This window comes from Lissotriton vulgaris, chromosome 6, assembly GCF_964263255.1.
Source record: "Lissotriton vulgaris chromosome 6, aLisVul1.2, whole genome shotgun sequence".
Taxonomy (NCBI): domain Eukaryota; kingdom Metazoa; phylum Chordata; class Amphibia; order Caudata; family Salamandridae; genus Lissotriton; species Lissotriton vulgaris.
Genome location: NC_141694.1, coordinates 488,577,788 through 488,596,549, shown reverse-complemented (window position 1 = coordinate 488,596,549; position 18,762 = coordinate 488,577,788). Strand labels below are relative to the sequence as shown.

Genomic DNA, 18,762 nt, shown 5'->3' with positions numbered 1-18,762 from the left:
ACCGTTGTCTTGTGGCATGGTTTTTTGCCTGTGTTGCAGCTGAATTTCTACCGTTTTTGCAGTCTGGCACGCTTCTATAGAAAACAGTTATGTTTTGGAGGGAAAAAGTTAGATTGGTTAAAATTAATTCCCAATGGTCAGAGTTTTCAACCAAGACCTAAAACTGCATAACCAGTAAAAAAACAAAACCGTGTTAGCCGTGTCACGTCTAGCATAGGGTGACCAGAATTTTAAAGCCAAAAACCGGGACATTTCACAAATATAGAAGAAGGACTACAATTTTACTTCAAGCGATGAGAGCGCTCCTCAGCAGAGAATTACAGAACAGGCAGTAAGAACATACATAAAATGCAATTTTTAAGCCCAGTAGCTTGCTTGTTAGTTAAATTGCTTTCTTGAAGCAACTGCTAACTATCCCTACTTTGTGACACCTAAAAAACACCTCCCACCGTTTTCAGTCGACCCTCACTAAAAACGGGGACATGAGCTGAATTTCTTGAAATTTGCTGTGACAGCTGGTTAAAAACAGGGACCGTCCTGGCAAACCGGGAACACCTGGTTACCCTAGTCTAGCAGCAGCAACCCGTGAAGGAGCTCAGCACAAACATGATGTTTTGCATCATATAGTCCTGACCTTGCTTTGCCTTTTTAGCAGGTTTGACCTCTGGCTGTAACTGAAAGGGAGGGTTTTCTGAGAAAAGCGGTATTGCTGTTGACACAATGCCATTTATCTAATGAAACCAAACAAGACTCGAGGGCCGCCTTTGTTTTTCGTTTGCTAAGTTGCATGTTCGGGCTAAGGAAAGAGGGGGTTGTGTTACCGCCACAGTTAGTCTGGTTGCCCAGGCGTTTTGTTTCACCAAGATACCCTAGTTGTTGAGCGTAGTACATGAGGCTATATCCGTGTTTAGCTAAAAACTTAAGACCTACTTTAAAGTTTGGCTAACGCCCCTTTTAAACTAAACTCAAAATAAGGCCTTAGTTTGCATATACGTGCTCGTGTAAAGCGCTCCAATATCTTCGGGTCGAGTATAAAACTGCAATAGATAATATATTCGGGGTACTTAAATAATTTTGTATTTTTGGCGAGCTCTTCAGAAGCATGATGTAGTAAGAGCGGTCCTACATATCTCATGATGACGTTAAGAAACCTCACATAAAGTTTAAAAAGTCGACTTTGAGAGGCTCCTAACGCATGTACAATTGGTGCTGCTCAGCGTTTGTACTCCCCGCCCCCCCTTTCTGATTTGGAATAGTCTACTGATGCCAAAGGCTGAGAATGTCAGGAATGTGCTGTTGCAAGTCCTGATAAAGTTTGCTTTGTTCCCTTAGTGACTTGCTTCATTCAGAAAATGTGGCTCCCTGGAAGGTTTTAATAGATCTAAGTCGGCAGGCGGCAGGGAGGGGCTCGAGCAGTTCTTTCTCCTTTCTTTTTTCTATTTTTTCCACCTGCCCCTTTGAAAATGTGATAGCTTGCGGCCAGTGTGGGGCGGAAAAATTAATCTCTACTTTGTGGCGAAGCAATTTTTTTGCTGCTGTATTTTATAGATTCATTATTAATAAAATGTTAATAATAGCAACTAGTTCACACAGACTTAAATTCCACTTATTCGCCTCGCAATTACAGTACATACACACATTCGTGTTTGGAGTGTTTGTCAGTTCTATTTTTATACTAAATGTATCATGGATAAAGCTCACTCCGTCTAGGAAGCAACGTAGCGTTTACATCGCAGAATATTTTTGAGGATTATTACAGCCTACGTTGATCAGCTGAACTACAGCGCACCGTGTTCTTGCAAATTAAAATATACAGGAAATTCGGGGCCTCCAGAAATCTCATGATCGTTGTGAGAATTTGGATCAGTTTTTTTCTTATTTCATTTTTCGTTACATTATCTTAAAACGAGAGCACGTATATTGGGGTCGTACACATTGTCCGGTCTGTTTACTGTTTTAAAAAAACTTTTTATCCGTATTAAGAGACACTGACTACTGTGCTCTATTTACTTTCAATGTTCACAGATGTTTCACAAACGTTACATTTGTTGACCAAGAGAAGTTGCCCTTCTGATACTCTCAGGCTTTCTCTTTGTTTACCGAGTTTAGAGGCCATGCATGTGTTCCAGTGCAAAGGCCTGACGTACCCCCCCCCCCCTCACACCCTGAACTCTATTTATTGAAAGTGGAAGCCTGATCAAAACAAGCATTTGCAATGCAATAGGTCTCTCATTAGGAAAGTGTGAGCTATTGGTATTGTAAATGACAATTTTTTAATAATGTGTTGGCTTTAAAAATATATAAATTAATAGCATTGTTGTTCACAAAGCCAATAGCATACACTTTTTCCTAATGCAAGTCCTATTGGCTATGCCAATGCTGGTTGGTAGCGAGCAAGGACAGTGCTGTTGTGGTGCTGAGTGATGATGTGGTTGGGCTGAGTGATGATGTGGTTGGGCTGAGTGATGATGTGGTTGGGCTGAGTGATGATGTGGTTGGGCTGAGTGATGATGTGGTTGGGCTGAGTGATGATGTGGTTGGGCTGAGTGATGATGTGGTTGGGCTGAGTGATGATGTGGTGGTGCTCCCGAGTGATGTGGTGGTGCCCCCGAGTGATGTGGTGGTGCCCCCGAGTGATGTGGTGGTGCCCCCGAGTGATGTGGTGGTGCCCCCGAGTGATGTGGTGGTGCCCCCGAGTGATGTGGTGGTGCCCCCGAGTGATGTGGTGGCGCCCCCGAGTGATGTGGTGCTGTCCCCGAGTGATGTGGTGCTGTCCCCGAGTGATGTGGTGCTGTCCCCGAGTGATGTGGTGCTGTCCCCGAGTGATGTGGTGCTGTCCCCGAGTGATGTGGTGCTGTCCCCGAGTGATGTGGTGCTGTCCCCGAGTGATGTGGTGCTGTCCCCGAGTGATGTGGTGCTGTCCCTGAGTTGTGTTGGCTTTGAAAATATATAAATTAATAGCATTGTTATTCACAAAGCCAATAGCTTACACTTTCCTAATGCCAGTCCTATTGGCTATGGCAATGCTGGTTGGTAGCAAGCAAAAACAGTGCTGTTGTAGTGCTGAGTGATGATGTGGTTGGGCTGGGTGATGTGGTGGTGTATTATTAGAGTGATGTGGTGGTGTATTATTAGAGTGATGTGGTGGTGTATTATTAGAGTGATGTGGTGGTGTCCCGGAGTGATGTGGTGGTGCCCCCGAGTAATGTGGTGGTGCCCCCGAGTGATGTGGTGTGTGTGGGGTGAGGGTGAGTAAGGGTTGTGAGGGTTAGGGGTGTGAGGGTGTATGGAGGGTGAGGGTGAGTGAGGGTTAGGGGTCTGAGGGTTAGGGGTGTGAGGGTGTGTGGGGGTGAGGGTGAGTAAGGGTTGTGGAGGTGAGGGTGAGTAAGGGTTGTGAGGGTGTGTGGGGGGTGAGGGTGAGTAAGGGTTGTGAGGGTGAGTAAGGGTTGTGAGGGTGAGTAAGGGTTGTGAGGGTGAGTAAGGGTTGTGAGGGTGAGTAAGGGTTGTGAGGGTGAGTAAGGGTTGTGAGGGTGAGTAAGGGTTGTAAGGGTGTGAGGGTGAGTAAGGGTTGTGAGGGTGAGTAAGGGTTGTGAGGGTGAGTAAGGGTGAGTAAGGGTTGTGAGGGTGAGTAAGGGTGAGTAAGGGTTGTGAGGGTGAGTAAGGGTTGTGAGGGTGAGTAAGGGTTGTGAGGGTGAGTGAGGGTGAGTAAGGGTTGTGAGGGTGAGTAAGGGTTGTGAGGGTGAGTAAGGGTTGTGAGGGTGTGTGGGGGGTGAGGGTGAGAAAGGGTTGTGAGGGTGGGGGTGAGGGGGTGTGATGGTGAGTGAGGGTGAGGGTGACGGGGGTGAGAGGGTGACTAGGTGAGGGTCAGAAGTAAATGGTGGCAGGGCAGAAATCATAAGACTGAGAGAAGAGATTGTGTGGTGACTGCGTTGGTCAGTTTCAGAATCAGGAGGGGCAGAGTCAGTAGAGTCTGCGAGGTATCAACGTGTCTAGAGGCAAAGCATAGCGGATGTAGCATTTCAGCTAGCAAGTCGAGTGTTTTCAAGCTGAGTGTCCCTAGAGAGAGGGCAACACAGCAACAGCATATGAGGAGCAAGACTACTGTAAACAAGCACGGTAGGCTTTCACTTTCGTCCAGAAACAAGCTCTTGGCATTGTTGTGGCGGGGGCGGGGGGGAGCGCATTCCTTTGAAGTCTGATGCGGGGGAGCGGCAGCCTTTGAAGTCTGATGCCGAGGCACAGACAAAGGTGGTGCGATATGTGCACGCGGGGGAGCGGCAGCCTTTGAAGTCCGATGCCAAGGCACAGACAAATGGTGCTGTGTTATGTGGCTAGCATTATGTGCACACGCATAGATCACATGAACTGTATGCGATCAGCCGTTTTGGTAGACTGTTCTTTTCCGCTTACTATAATCTCACCGGAGCAATGCGCAAGCGCATTGGCTCAGGCGAGACCTAAAAAGGATACGTTTGAAGAACTGCGGCTGGGTATTGTCATGCAAAATTAGTAGTTTGGAGACATAACTAGTGCCTACGAATATTTCAAATTTTTCCAAACCCATGATCAAGACTTGACGGGCCCTTGTGCTCCTACAGTGGGAAGGTGCCCCATTTTTATTTAACCTTACTAAAGGCATTGTATGTCATTGCCCGTCCCCCATTTCATGAAGTGGAACTATTCCGGCAAGCTCTGGAAACAAGCATTTGCTATGCAATAGGTCTCGCATTTTAGAAACTTGGACCGATTGGTATAGTAAATGACAATGCCTTTTATTTTTCCAAGTTTTTTAAACACATAAACAAAAGCCATTATTTACAATGCCAATATCTCAAAATTTCGCAATTGGTTGACCTATTCCATTGCAAATGCTTTTTAAACAACCTAAGGTGGGGCGTTAAATGCCCACCAAAGAGTTGGTGTGGTCTTTCGCACTGCTTGCTCGCTCCATGCCCCCTGTGGCTTATCTGGAAACATTTTCCAGAGCTGGCACTGGCACCAGTCCAGCCCTGATAGCTTTGTAAATATTTCACAAACAAGCCTTGCTGAAAAATCTGCACCCCCAGGACTCGAACCCCTGCACAGCTTTGCATAAGTACTGCATCAATGCCATGCTTTTTCAAAACAGAAATGCTGACTAAAGTCTGCCAATGCAACGCAAGTGTGATTTTTAGTGCAAAAGTAATGCATGTTATGTCAGGGTAACTAATCTGTGTAAGGCGCAGGGTTCAAACCTTGGTGTTGGCTCGACGACCTCCGATTATTTCCAAATTATGTTGAAGAAAAGCAGCTATCTGACTTTAGGCGCTCTGCTGTGGTCCGTTCTTTGGGTGCATGTGGCACCTTGTGAAAGTTGCAAAGTTACATAAAAATAACAAACGTCTGTCATTGCTAAAGCTAGCCTCCCACTAGTGGTCTTTAGATTGATTAACCAAAGAGTTCTCACGAAGGGCTTATGTGAGCAATACAGTAAGGACATGGGTAAATAGTCCAGTCTTTATGGGCAGTAACAAATGGAGAAAGGACTAACAAGCCTCATAATGAATCTGAAGCTAGCGTTTACAGATGACAAAGCCAATTAAAAATATTGGGTGGATAGTGGGTGAGCTTCAAAACCGTACTCCACTACTGCATGCCTCGCAGAGAGAGCAGTGCATGCACGCTGCTGCTAGGCTCGACCAAAAAAAGCAGCGGGCATCAAGACTTGCAACTTAATCATAATTAACATGTTTTACTCTGAAGCCGTGGACAAGGCCCACTATGTACCTCCTTGCTCAGTCGCTGATAATTATTTTCCTTGGATTTTTGAACTCTGTGAGCACCTCTTATGTGAACAGCTGGTTTGCTCATAGTACCTTGCATTTCAGTAGGCCTCTTTGTTGTGTGTGCCTCCAATTTTTGTGAACAGGTTCATCTGCCATTGTTTCTGTGGCAGTTAGCGCTACTTTTTGTCTGATCTGTGCACATGTTTAAGTGATTATCAGGTGTGCCTGGGCATGTGATTTAGACATTGGCAAGACCATCTCTGCTCTAGTAGCAACTCATGTACACTCTGTGTTTGTGTTACTCCTGCTCAATTGGGATGGGACAACAAGCAGAAGCTGCTAAACTGTGATCTGGTCTAATGGGACCATCTCCTCCTTACTGGGTACTTTCAGTACTCCTCAGACCCTGTCCTAGATAAGTGTCCTTTTCTTTCTGTTGCCCAGTGGAGATTTGCTTGTTTCCATTTGCTTTACTACAACGATTCTTAGAAATGACCTGATGCTGAAAAGCATTTGGGGGATGATTAGCATGCTGTTACACACATTTTGGACCATGAGTTGGAGCTCATTGGAACACATTTTTGGATTGGCTCCAGGTGTTGGTTTGGTCTGAGTACTTCCGTAGCTGGATAGAGCAACAAACGTGGAGGTAGTGTAGCACAGCATACTTAATTTCCTAGCAGTAGCAGAAACAGTGGTCCAATCAACATTACTGATATGAAATCTGTGGATTTTCCTGAGGAGCTAAGTTACCCAAAATTTGCATCTTAGTCATTCTCAGTGGAGTGACTTTGATTGCAAACCAATATTTCCACATATTTGGGAGAAACCTTCATTTGAGAGGAGTGGCTATCAGATACTTACGTGGATGGAACGGTCTGCAATAGAGAAGCTGTTTCGAGATAATCGCAATCACATTTCAGATTATTTAGGTTTTATAGGTGGTGTAACTAGTCAGGCTCCCTAGACCGCTCAGCCAATCCTCTGCTTAGCGTTCCCTATTAAATAATGATATCTGCAGAAGGAAGCTATTGGGTGGATCTTTTGAACGGAGATTTTACTTCCCCATGTTAAGTTGTGATCTGAAGTGAGGTTTTGATCTTGTTGAGGCAAATAAAACTGGAACTCTGCGCAAATGGTCAAACAAATGGCTCGAGGAACTCTTGTTTTTGGTTATTGTAGGTCACACAACTTGCAAATGGATGACCTAGTTAAAGTGAATGTGTCCTTTTTGATCATTCTTTGATGCTGAAATGATTGACCTTGTTCCCTGTGAAAAGTACTACAGGACTGTTTTTGCGGCGAGTAAGGTGATATAGATTTTGCTCACTACGTAGTTTTGTGGTCTCACTACAGGCAACTAAAGCAAAAGCACGTGCAGTTAGACAGCACTGTATACAGTACTACATAGTGCGCTTTCGGTCAGCCCTTTGCTCATAATTTTGTAGCTTTCTTGTCTATCTCAGTTATATCCTCTATCCCTACTCTATTAATGGTTTCCCTCATATACATGTGTTTTTCCTGCCCCTGCAGCATTTCTTCCTCTCCCTACTTTAGTGCTTTGATGGAATTAGGTGTCTCCTTCCACCTCTGGCATCGTAGAACCAATTTTCTTCTCTTTTTTTTTTTGTTGTATTTTAGCATTTACATCTTATGTAGCAGCCCATGAGAGTGCATGTCCAACTGTTTCCTCTGCTTTGTTAGCGGTGAGTATGCTTTTACTTTCTTTTGTTTGCTCCACAAACCTCACCCACCCAATGTCTCATTGCTCCTCTGCATTTCACCAGTAAAGCATGGCCGGCTTGGTGATTCTCTGGATGTTGGCCTGCAGTACTGTCCTATGCCCCTTTTCCCCCCAGTCTTCTCTCCCTCACTGGTGACCCTTTGTCACTCCATGTTGACCGAGGCTGTTGGATTTGCCAATGCATGTGCTTACATTTTGCTAGCAAAGGAAAGAGCAGCAACCACCAACTTAAAAGTAGAGCAAATGTTATTCTGTATGCTTTCAAGATGGCGCCGGGTTATGTTGTCATGCACCAAGGAAATCCGTTCTTCTTTTCTCGAACTACCTGGGGATTTTAACCAACTTAATCGATGCTACTACTACTTTTGTTTCCTCAGGGACCTTAGCTTGAAACTTTGTCACTATCTTACACACCATTTCAACCATAGATCTGTGGACTACAGGAAGGACCAACGCAATAAAAAAGCAAATGAACACAATGTATTCCCACCGATTCTACTTTTATATTTCTTAATTGCAATGTATGTTTTGTTCATAAAATAAATCACAAAATAGCATGGAGGCAAGTCATTTGTTTGCATAGTTTTTAATAACTGGCACCTCTGGACCCCTGAGATCTATGCGGGTTTTAATTGTTCCTAAAATTATTAATTACAAAAATAAACTTCTTAAAAGCTCCAGAGGTTTGCGCTTGCCTTTATCAATATTTGCTCTGAGAATCATCCCTTGTGCTGAAAAGTCCATATTTGTGTGCGAGAGGTGCTGTGTTCTGGCTCATAGACCCCAGGCTCCATGAAATATGGACATGAAACCTTCCAGAAAAATATGGACACTCCAATACTGTTAACTATTTACATAGTGGATACTTTAGAGCTCCTGAATGATTGTCCCTTTCTTCAGGGTTCATTTATTTTAACTGTACCACTTGTTATGGTCATCCACTCCACGAGGACGTGAATTAAACACAGTGCCCACCCCTTCACAGGGGATGCATGGTTTGGTAATCTAAAGGTATCTGGCTTTGAACCGGTTGCATGGGCTCCTGAACATGGCACAGACCTTGTGCATTGGGTCCCAGCGATCAACGTCCTCGGAAGAGCCACAAAGATGCAGTGAACATATGATTGTTTGACAGTTTTTGACAGTTTTGCAAGGAACAACAAGCCCAACTATTAAAAATAATCTGCATCCCAAATGGTTTTACTGCAACGATTTTGTGATCAATGTGAAAGTTGCTTGTGAAATACCAAGCGTACCAACTGATTACAGATTGTTCCTATGCACTTGGTGTCAGACACTGCCAGTGGCTGTTAAATCAGAGTTTCATGGTTGGAGTCCTTTGTAGACATTGTATTTGATTAGCAGTCAACAAGTGACAGGAAGTTGGTGTTTAAAGTGCAGGGATCTGTACTCTACAGAATGTATCAAGTATACTCTGTTTAAAGGAGATGCACTGTTTCTCCAGGTCCCTGAGAAACCAATATTAGTAAGCCGAAGAGCTTAAAACGATGCTTCTCTGAATGGAAGGATAAGGTATATGAAAGTACCTATGTGGGATATTTGATTGATAATGCCTTTGGTTGGATAGTTGGATGTGCTTCTGCAGATGCGTGGTTGTAACAAAATTATGAATGCTGTGAAGCATTTCAGATGGTGCTCAGACTGATTCGGAAAGCGAGATTCCCCATCTAGTGTATTCTCGTGAGGCAGGACGTTCCAGCATACTGCAGGTCACCACTGATTGGGTTTGAAGGACTCTTGGGAAAAGTATGCAAATTGGGGCAAGATGAAAAGCATTTAGGCCATGAGGGAATCCTTTTTCTCGTTATAGTGTTGTCTTCTTCTCTATTCCCTGGCCAAAAGTATTCAAGAGGGGGTCCCTTATATATGATAACACCACTGATTAGGTTTCTAATTCTGGTGGTTAGTTGATTTAAGGCTCTTGGTGAGGCTCTGTTCCAATGTCCACTGATGAGGCCCCGCTCCTGAATCGGTCAAATGAAACCTCAGAAACCCACCCACGAGTGCACAAAGTGACTGCTAGTTGGGTTTAAGGAGGGAGATAGGCTCCACATCAGCTCACATGACTCAGGAATGCCTCACTACTCTTTCCAGTGTTCTAGAGCAGGTGTAGTATACTTGTTTGTTTTTTGCTAGGAAGCGTGTGTGGATTTTCTTCCTTTAGTGATGTTGAAGATTGAGAGTAATGCCTCGTGTGACAGTGGGCCACGGTGAGTGAGCTGGGTCATATATTTTCCCAGAGTGAAGGGAGTATTCTGCATTTACCCTAGCAGTTTGGAGAGCGAAGGCCATGTATATAGTTGACAATAGGTATACCTTGCTGCACTTGGGCAGCCAATTTATTGTAAAGAAACCCCAGATTGACACCAAGCAGGTAAAATATCTATGCACATACATATGGATGAAGAGACTAATTTCTGATCCTGCGAATACTTCCACACACTGTACCAGGATGTGAGGCCACTCCTTTACAAGTCCCTGTCAATCCAGACATTGACTTCGAGATGCAGAATATATAAAAAACGGGGCTACATAAAGTCTTTTCCCCAGGCGGCCCATTTTAATCTCCGCAGTCTTCATGGACACACTGCCACACATCTTTACTGTGTTCAATTGTTATGTAATGACAGTGCACTTTACAGTAGATTGCTCTCAACTTCGTTCAAAATGTTCCACGTGCAGTTAGTTGCCGCTTAAGGGAAGTCCTCTTTATGGAAGCATTAAATAATTGGCAAACCTACAATTGGAGACAGCAGATGCTCAGTAGCAGGTGGGTGGGAGTAACTTGCACATCAGTAAATGTGTTGGTTTCACTGCTCTTGGTCATTGTGCTGATCAGATCCTAAACTTCAGGTAAGGTGTATTGTACAAGGTAATTCTTTTATTTGCTCCGACCATTTGTTGCTTGTGCATGACTTTTGTCCTTGTGCATTTGTTGAGAGGTTGTTGGCATGTAATGCTATTGAGGCGTACATACTTTAATCATCAAATATACTTTAGAAATTCTTTCATCTCCTGGTAGTTTTGCCCTGATGGACGAGACAGAACTTATCCATACAAGGGTGTGTGTGTCTCTCTCAGGGACATGGACATGGTTGAAAAAGTTGATAAAGAACTACATGAAAATGCATAACTTTGCACTTGCACACGTGCAAAAACGTGACTCCAAATATGGTCGCACAGGAGGTGAATTGATCAACGGGGCCCAGTTGCATGTTCAAATTAAAAACACGCGACGAGCGGCCTAGGATAGCTGGTTTTAAATCGTGAAGGAAGGGTCTTTCGAAAGCAACTGCGCTTCCCAGCCCACAAAAATAGATCACAGGCTTTTGTCCAAAGATTCCTCACCTTGAACAGCCCCTTTTGAAAGCCGGTGCAAACAAGCAGACCCACCAAAATATGCTATATTATGCCTTCAGTAAGGGAACTGATGCCATACATAAAAGATACCCACACTACCAAAGAATCCATCCTGGTCTTTTGACAACAGAGCCTAAAAGGGAGGAGAAAATAGTTGGAAAACAAATATCGAAACTTAAAAACATTTGCACTTACAATAGGGTCAGAATAAAAACAATTTCGAAAGCCCTTTTTTGTGCTAAACCGAGGAGAGAATTTCTGATAGTTAGTTCAAGATAGCACGTTGGCGGGGAGTGTTTTCCAGTTGGCGGTTGTGCCTCGTGGTCTGCGAAAAATGGGATTACAGACATTTTGATACACACCCGTCCTGCGCTACGTGCTTGAGCATGGAATGTTTTAGGGATTTGCAAAATATATACATTTTGTATATACAAATGTGCACTACAGTTTATTCCAAATGGGTTTCCTTTACCTGACTTTTTCTTTAAAGATTTTAAAATAATTTTCTGAGGGTTAAATGCTTAGATCTTTCTCATCCTTGCTTTCTGTCAAAAAACAGAAACAGTTTGCAGACTATTTTACGTGGGACCTGTACTGATGAAACTAAATTGATCACCTCTTTCTAAGGTTGATAAAGTAATATAGTGGACTCTTTTACAGCTCCCGTCCACCGTACCTCTTGTACATATCTCCCCTATCAACTATGCCTACCCCACACCAAAAAGGTGGTAACATGCTAAATTATCGAACGCCAAGCTGGGTGCTACGTTTTGAATTAATTCTGCTGGACTGAATAGATCCCACGCACCACGAAGTTTAACCTACTGACCACCAAACTGACTTCTTGAAATATTATGTGAATTGACATCCAGGGCATTTGTAGTTAAAAAAAGAAAAAAGAAACGAAGCCCTTACGTCTATGACATGATTCCATGTGTATGTGTGCCATCACCTCCACTAAAGAGTTAATCTTATCTGGCACTGACATGTTTATTCTCCCAGTCCCTGATTATCCAACCACTCTTCATCCATCCTGAAATGGAAATCTGTTGGTGTCTGTGTATTGCTAGCTATTTTATGTATGTGTATAAGATCACAGCTTCAAGAATTGCAATGCCTCTCTCATTGTCTGATCTGCCATACCTCGACTCTGTTAGTTGTCCACCCAGCTATAACTAATTACCAGTCCGACAGGAATGCCAGATTTTCTTAAGTAATTCAAGAAGTAGATAACCAATCACTATTTTTTTCCCAGATCTATATCGAGTTTTGAACTTCTCCCTAAAATAACTTTCACAACGTGTTTCAAAAATGTATTGGTTTACGTGGAAATGACCTCGCTGTGGGAAAATCTACACAGCATGAATTTTGTGGGATCAATTTGTTGTTATCCTTAGTGTTCAACAATAGATAACAACTGTGTACCAATTGGGCATCTCTAATCACCCGCAAATCCTCTTTGGCTTCCTGGGTAGCATGCTACCATCCATAGCATCCTTTGGTGGTTTCTTACAGGGAGGGAATCTTCTCTCGATGTATTGTCAGTGTTGCAAACACCTTCTTCTATGAGACCTAGAATTCCTCTTTCTTAATACCTGTTAGGTCAGTGCTTGCGTTTTTTTTAACCCCATAAGAAAAGGTTTTATAGCAGCATGTCCACATATAGTCGCAATGAAATTCCTAAGGGGTTCAGCCAATAATAGTTCAAAGTAGGCATTTGAAAGGAGATCCTTTTTTTGTCTCCCCGCGCCTCTTACCAAAAAACAACCCCCCCGGAAGATGTGGTCTTACGTAAGCAAATAGTTAGTTACATCGGCTGTTTTGCAATAGAGGACAGAGTATGTCCATATTATAATACACGCAAGTAGTACTTGTTGCAGATTGTTAAGTCGCATTTCACCTATAAAATCATTTCGCATTACATACGATTGGGAGATTTCAGTCTCGGTGCCAAGCTTTCAGAGGCTTCCCTTCAGTAGGAAGCGCAAAAGCGGTTCCGTCACAGATTCACAATCCTGACGTCAGTAAAATACCAAGACTGGTTTTCCATGGCCATAACATGCCAGAGGCGGGTATGCTGTTGGTGGGTGTCTGGGGGGTTTCCTCCTCTTCCACTAAGTCACCACAGTCGTTTTTGCTGCCCCTTAGCAGTTCTACAGTAGTTTTTTTATATCCTTTGAACCTATAGAGCAGTTTCAAAGAGGATTAGTGAAATATCTTATGGAATAGGACAGCACATTGTCGTTTGAAAGAATTTCAGTATCTTTTCCCAAAAAGTTGGTGTCTTTGGGCAATGCCACCATATGTGTAGCAAATCTTCCATGTTTCCTCATTCATGCCAACACAATGGCGGCAGTGGGGTGAAATTAATGCAATTTTTGTTAGCTATAAATACCAGGCAAGCTTATAATGGATGTCTTTGCCTAGACTACTGTGTGAGGTCTAATGGAGATCACTCCATGGGTGGGTCCACTGTCCCTCTGCGAGGGTTTTGGCCATGAGTATTCCTTTAGTATGGGAGAACGGAGGAAAGTTTTATAGTAAGGAGAATTCGCTAAAGGGAAGAAATCATGCCCCTTTGAGCCTGTAATATATTTTATTAGATGTTTAATCGGCATCTGATCAATTAGAACTGCCTCATTTAATGCAGGGTGTGAAAGCTAATGGCCTAATTGGACAAAGCAAAGTCTTTCTTCATTTAAATTATTTCTTACATCAAAGAAAAAACATCATGCTTCTCTTAGAGTATAGGTCACTTACTATAAGGCAGTCGTTTGGACTCCAGGTATCAAAGGGCCTGGATAGAATGCTGTAGTGCTTAATTTGTAAATTAGTGCCAAGGCTGTCGCCAGAAGGCCTCTGTACTGTCACTGGCAGCACAAGCTGCAAACACACGTACAAACATGAAATTCTTTCAAGTGTGGTACTTCGGACTATTCCAGGCCCCCAAAGGTGTAAGAATGGCTTGAGTGGCCGGTATTAGTCATTTTAATGTACATTAAATTAATAAGAAGGTATTGTGCTCATTTCTAAAACACAAAAACAGTGCTACCATGCGGCAGACAGCCATAAGACCCAGTGTTGGCAATTGAGTACTGAGCACCGGAAACCACTGGCTTAAGTTATGCCCTGTAATGCTGGTATAAACGACAGATTAAAGTGAATGGGTGTGTGGGAAGATGGGCATGTAGTCAAGCAGAGCTTAATATTAGAATCATCCCAAATGTGAAGGGTCATGGCAGAAGGAGTGATTTAAATACATGTTGAGGGTGACTATCTTTTTCCGTGTTGCTATATTAAATCCCAAAGGAGAGGCCTGCCACAGCCCTTTCCATATGCAACTACAGTTTTCCTGATTTGCAATCACTTGACACTGCTAATATCCGCAGTTCAGAAGCTACACAATAGGTGTGCCTATCAGGAAGGGCATCCCCCTACCTCCTTTGGCTTCTTAATACCCACACCCTCTCCAGATGTATTTAAAAAAAAAGAAGTTCTTTAGAGTGGTAAAGAAGTGTTGGGGTCAGTAGGATGGGTAGGGCCTGGAACAAGTACAGGCATCTCAGCAATGCCGTCATTTTTATTGCATTCATTCTCCCCTACCAAGACACTGGGAGGTCTGCCCCTCGTCCAAGATCCATCTAAATTTCAGCAAGTAGAGGGCAGATTTTTGGCTTATCTAGGCCTGAGAGGTCAGCAGAGATATGAACACAAATATTAGTGATAATTTTACTTCGACATCTGAAACCACTTACTAGCCCTAGCTAGATTTTCCTGTGGTAGTGTAAAGTTAAGGATCTGAGATTTGGTAGTATTTACTTAAAATCGGGGACACTTTCTCAAAGGTCTCCAAAAAGTTATATAGCTTGATAGGAATGCCTCCGGGTTAGTGAGAGTCAATAAGACATAATCAGCAAAAAACATCATTTTATATTCCTGTTTCAAAGAGGAGACCAGTCACTTCCATGTCCCTTCTAATGGAAGCTTCTAGGGGCCCTATACTCAAATTAAAAGTAAGAGCTAACATGAGGCAGCCCTGGAATGTGCCTCTACCAAGTGAGAAGGGTGTGGAAACCGTGCCATTTAGGAGAATGCACAATGTCAGATGGCAATGGCTCACAAGAACCATAGCTTGATAGTGTGGGCCAAAGCCAGCAGTTTCAAGTACCTATGACATAAAGCCTCAATCCACCCGATCGAAAGCCTTTTCGCCATCTAAACAAACTAGCAATGCCGTTGTTCCTTTCGTTTTGGCCTTTTTGATCAAGTGAATTCTTCTAACGTTATCAAGTGTTTGTCAATGTATGATAAAGTCTGATTGATCAGGGTAAATGAGGAAGAGCATAATTGTTCTCCAGGCGCATAGCTAAGATCTTAGTAAAGGTCTTGACCTCAATGAAAAGTGCTATACACCTGTATGATGCACAGTATAGGGTCTTTTAGTAATTACAGGTGAAAGGTCAGCTGCCTTTCTTTTTCAGGTGCCTCCCCCATGACAAACTGAGTGTAATTGGGGCATGGTCTGAGAGTACAGTAGTGCTGAGTTTGAAGAGCAGGACTATTTGGGTGAGAGGTGAGGATATAAATATATAATCAGCGTGTGAGAAAACCCTATGCACGTGTGAAAAAAGGTGTAGTTTCTCTTCTTTCGATGGTGTTCTTTCCATATATCTTAAAAGGCAAGTTATTTTAATTGTTTTTGAGTGTCTTTAAAAAGCCTCCTCTCCCCCCTATTCAGTCAAACTTTGAATTCCACACCCCATTGAAATCTCCCAGTGAGAGTATCATGCTTTTTATTACATGTAAAGTGATCTTGACTTGTATTTGGAACTCACTCACTTCTAGGGACAGTAGCTTCCCCTCCATGGAGCCCTTGACAAAGAGATATCTTCCCGTTCTATGCTTGTTCCTGTTTAATTAAAAAAAGGAAGATCTTTTTGCAAAAAGAGTGACACCCTATTGTCTTTGAAATGCCTAGAAGAGCGCCACACCAGCGGGTATTGTTCATGCTTTAGTTTGTTTTGTCTACTCGTTTTAGATGAGTTTCTTGCAATGCACCAATATTGTATCTACCCCAACCCACAAATTGCCAAAGTGTTTTTGTTAGACAGGGGGATTAAGACCTTCAGTATTAAAGGATAGCAAATTACTATAGGCGTAAAAGATCTGTGTCTTCAGACTACAAATCCTTCTGCTCTGTGACTGTGGGTTCCTGCTCATGAATCTAAAACTAATTGGACCTAGCAGTACATATTTTAAAGAGATAAGAGGGCATCTTCTTGAACCCCTGCCCCCTCCCCAACTCCCCATAATATTTTAACAATAAGAAACCAAAAATAAGAATTTACGTGCAGTGTGTCGGAGGCTAATTAACGGTTGATAGGATCTCCTCCCCCTCTCCAGGGCGTAAGCTATGCATTGTCATTGTATGGAGATCTTAACTATCCATGGATTGAGATAAACTCGGCAGGGGCGTAGATTATCCCAACAGGCGGAAAGTTTAATATATTTTATCACATACACAAGTTGCTGCCTCAATTGGGAAGACAAGTGACCCATCGGGCCAACTGTGGGACCTCTTGCTCTGAGGTAGGCCCATCCGCCTCTAGAGTCTCGAGCTCGATATGTGTTTCATGGTGCGGGCCTTACCCAATGTGGGATATGAGCGTTGTCGCTTCCCGTGAAGTGGATGCAGCACCTCATTTTCTAAAAACTTTTTTTGCAACTGACACTTAAGTCTCATGAGCAAACCAGAATCTCTCACCAAAAAAGTCTCTCTCTCTCCACTCTCCTCTGTGGGAAAACGTACCCCTCCCAGTGCACAGAACTGGTCGCTCCCTGACTTTACTCATGACATACAATGATGAAAGTGGCCACCCAGTAGAAAAGAAGCTGGCTTGTGGGCCTGTATCATAGACTGAGTGTGCAGATGTTTGTTGATTAAAAGTTAAAAGGGTAATCAGTGTGACCACTTGTTTTCAGTAGAAAAAGGCCAGAGTTCTCTGTAGGTGTTGGTAGTACTATAATGGCCTATGGCATGCAACAGGATGTCCCAGTATATTCCCAATAGCCATAAGTGGACTACTTAATAGAGAGTCAAAAACAATCTTGAGCTGCTATGGCCCATTCAGTTAATGCACTTCCACTTCCCTCTCTCGCATAGTGCATTGTCAGACTAGCCCCTGCAACACTCCACACAGGCTCTAAACCTCATGCATATACATGGGAAGGCCACTCAAGTTTTCAAAAGTCTCGACGAACATCCGAATACTGCACCGACCTAGGCCGCTGGGTGAGAGGACAACTCACAGCGCAGGCCATTGATAGACCTTGCCAGCTGGGAAAAGCTGCAGATTACTCAGGCAGTGGTCAACCAGCTGTCAGGGTGTTCCCCCAAGTTGTGCGTGCCTCCTCCTGCAACCTCACTCAGCTCCACCATGCCACTATTTGGAGCCACCAGGCTCCGTGTCCTGTCCTGGGAATTTCCTCTCTCAGGCCGCTGACACACTCTGCAGTGTGCGCTCCAAGACTCCAGGAGCTTCCACAAGTCATCACTGTGTTGAGGTACCACTCCAAACCAGCCCGAGGACGGGAGCCCATTGCTTACTCCCTGCGTGTTTCCCAGTGCAGAGCTCCTTTAGGGCTTGGCTATCTTGGTCGGTACCTAGGCTCCCGTATCGGTCCGCGCTCTTTTGAACAATGCAGTCTCCCACCTCTGACTCCATTCTGTTACGTTGAAACAGAAAAGCTTTTGCTTTGATGGTTATACGTCTTGCCAGTATTGAAAGCTTAGCTAGTACATTGGGTTGGCAGTTTGTTGCTGGAATCTGTGGGCAGCCTGCAGATATTAGGGTTGAATACTCATAACATGTCCCTTGATAAAGCTTTTTGTTTTGGCGTTTTGTATGGTGGGAAATGTTTAGAAACATAGCTAACCACCTAGAACAAGTACATAAAACCAGCAGTGTTGCAGGGCTCCCCAAAGAGACACAGAACAGGTGGAGGATAACCAGCAGCAAGCACAGTGCTAACATGCAGAGAGAGACAGCATAGGTAGCAGATAGCTAAGGCTCTGGCTGCAGCAGTACCCAGACCAGTTGAAGCATTAACGGTGCTTTAAGTTGGGTGAAAAAGGTGTCCGGCACTAAAACGAGTGAGGGAAAGAAGAATCTCTCCAAGAATCCTTTGCAAGAGGTGCAGCTTTGGTAAATAAAGGGTACAGCGTAATAGGTAGGAAGTGTACTCCTGTGCTTGACAGATTCATGAATCGATTCTTACTGGACAAAGCACAGTTAAAACAGCAATATATTTTAATTATAGTTTATATAGCACTTTTATTTATGACCATAGGCAAAGTAAATCTAATAGTAAGTTAAAATAGCTTGGTTATACAATTGAATTAAATCGTGCTTTAGAGGCTGAAAGACCAAAGATAAACAGCAATATCTACCATTTTTGTTAGTCCTCATGTCACAAAGGGGGTTTCCAATAACCTGGCACTGCAGCGCTAACAGGTGACAAAGAGGCAGGTACACTTCTTTCTGTTTAGTCGACGAATAACAAATAGAGAACACCACAGGGCCCTGGTTCACTGCTCATTGTTTTGTTTGCTTTCTGGCAGGCTCAGACTGGACGGTTTTTATTAGCTTTCCCTCTAACGCAATAATCCTCTTTCTCTCCCATGGGCGCGTCATTGATTTGCAAATTTCAGGGTGTGTGGATGGATATATATCTTAGCCCTTGCACACTAAGAGCACTGCAGCATAAGATGGATATTCATCCACACACACCATACACCCTCAAATTTGTAATCAGTCACACGTCCGTGGAAAAGTAGGAGGATTATTACGTTATAGAGAGAAAGTGAATAAA

The 18,762-nt window shown here is 43.5% G+C and overlaps 1 long non-coding RNA gene across 2 annotated transcripts in view; it reads left to right on the top strand.

Moving 5' to 3' along the window:
* The window catches only part of LOC147707478 (uncharacterized), a 232,880-nt gene that overhangs the window by 62,894 nt on the left and 151,224 nt on the right, over window positions 1-18,762 (top strand). The window contains exon 3 of one of the 2 annotated variants that reach the window (XR_015296620.1): window positions 7,407-7,471. The exons of the other annotated variant lie outside the window; for it this stretch is intronic. This is a non-coding gene — a long non-coding RNA (uncharacterized LOC147707478). The remainder of the gene's footprint in view (window positions 1-7,406; window positions 7,472-18,762) is intronic. 2 annotated transcript variants of the gene reach the window in all.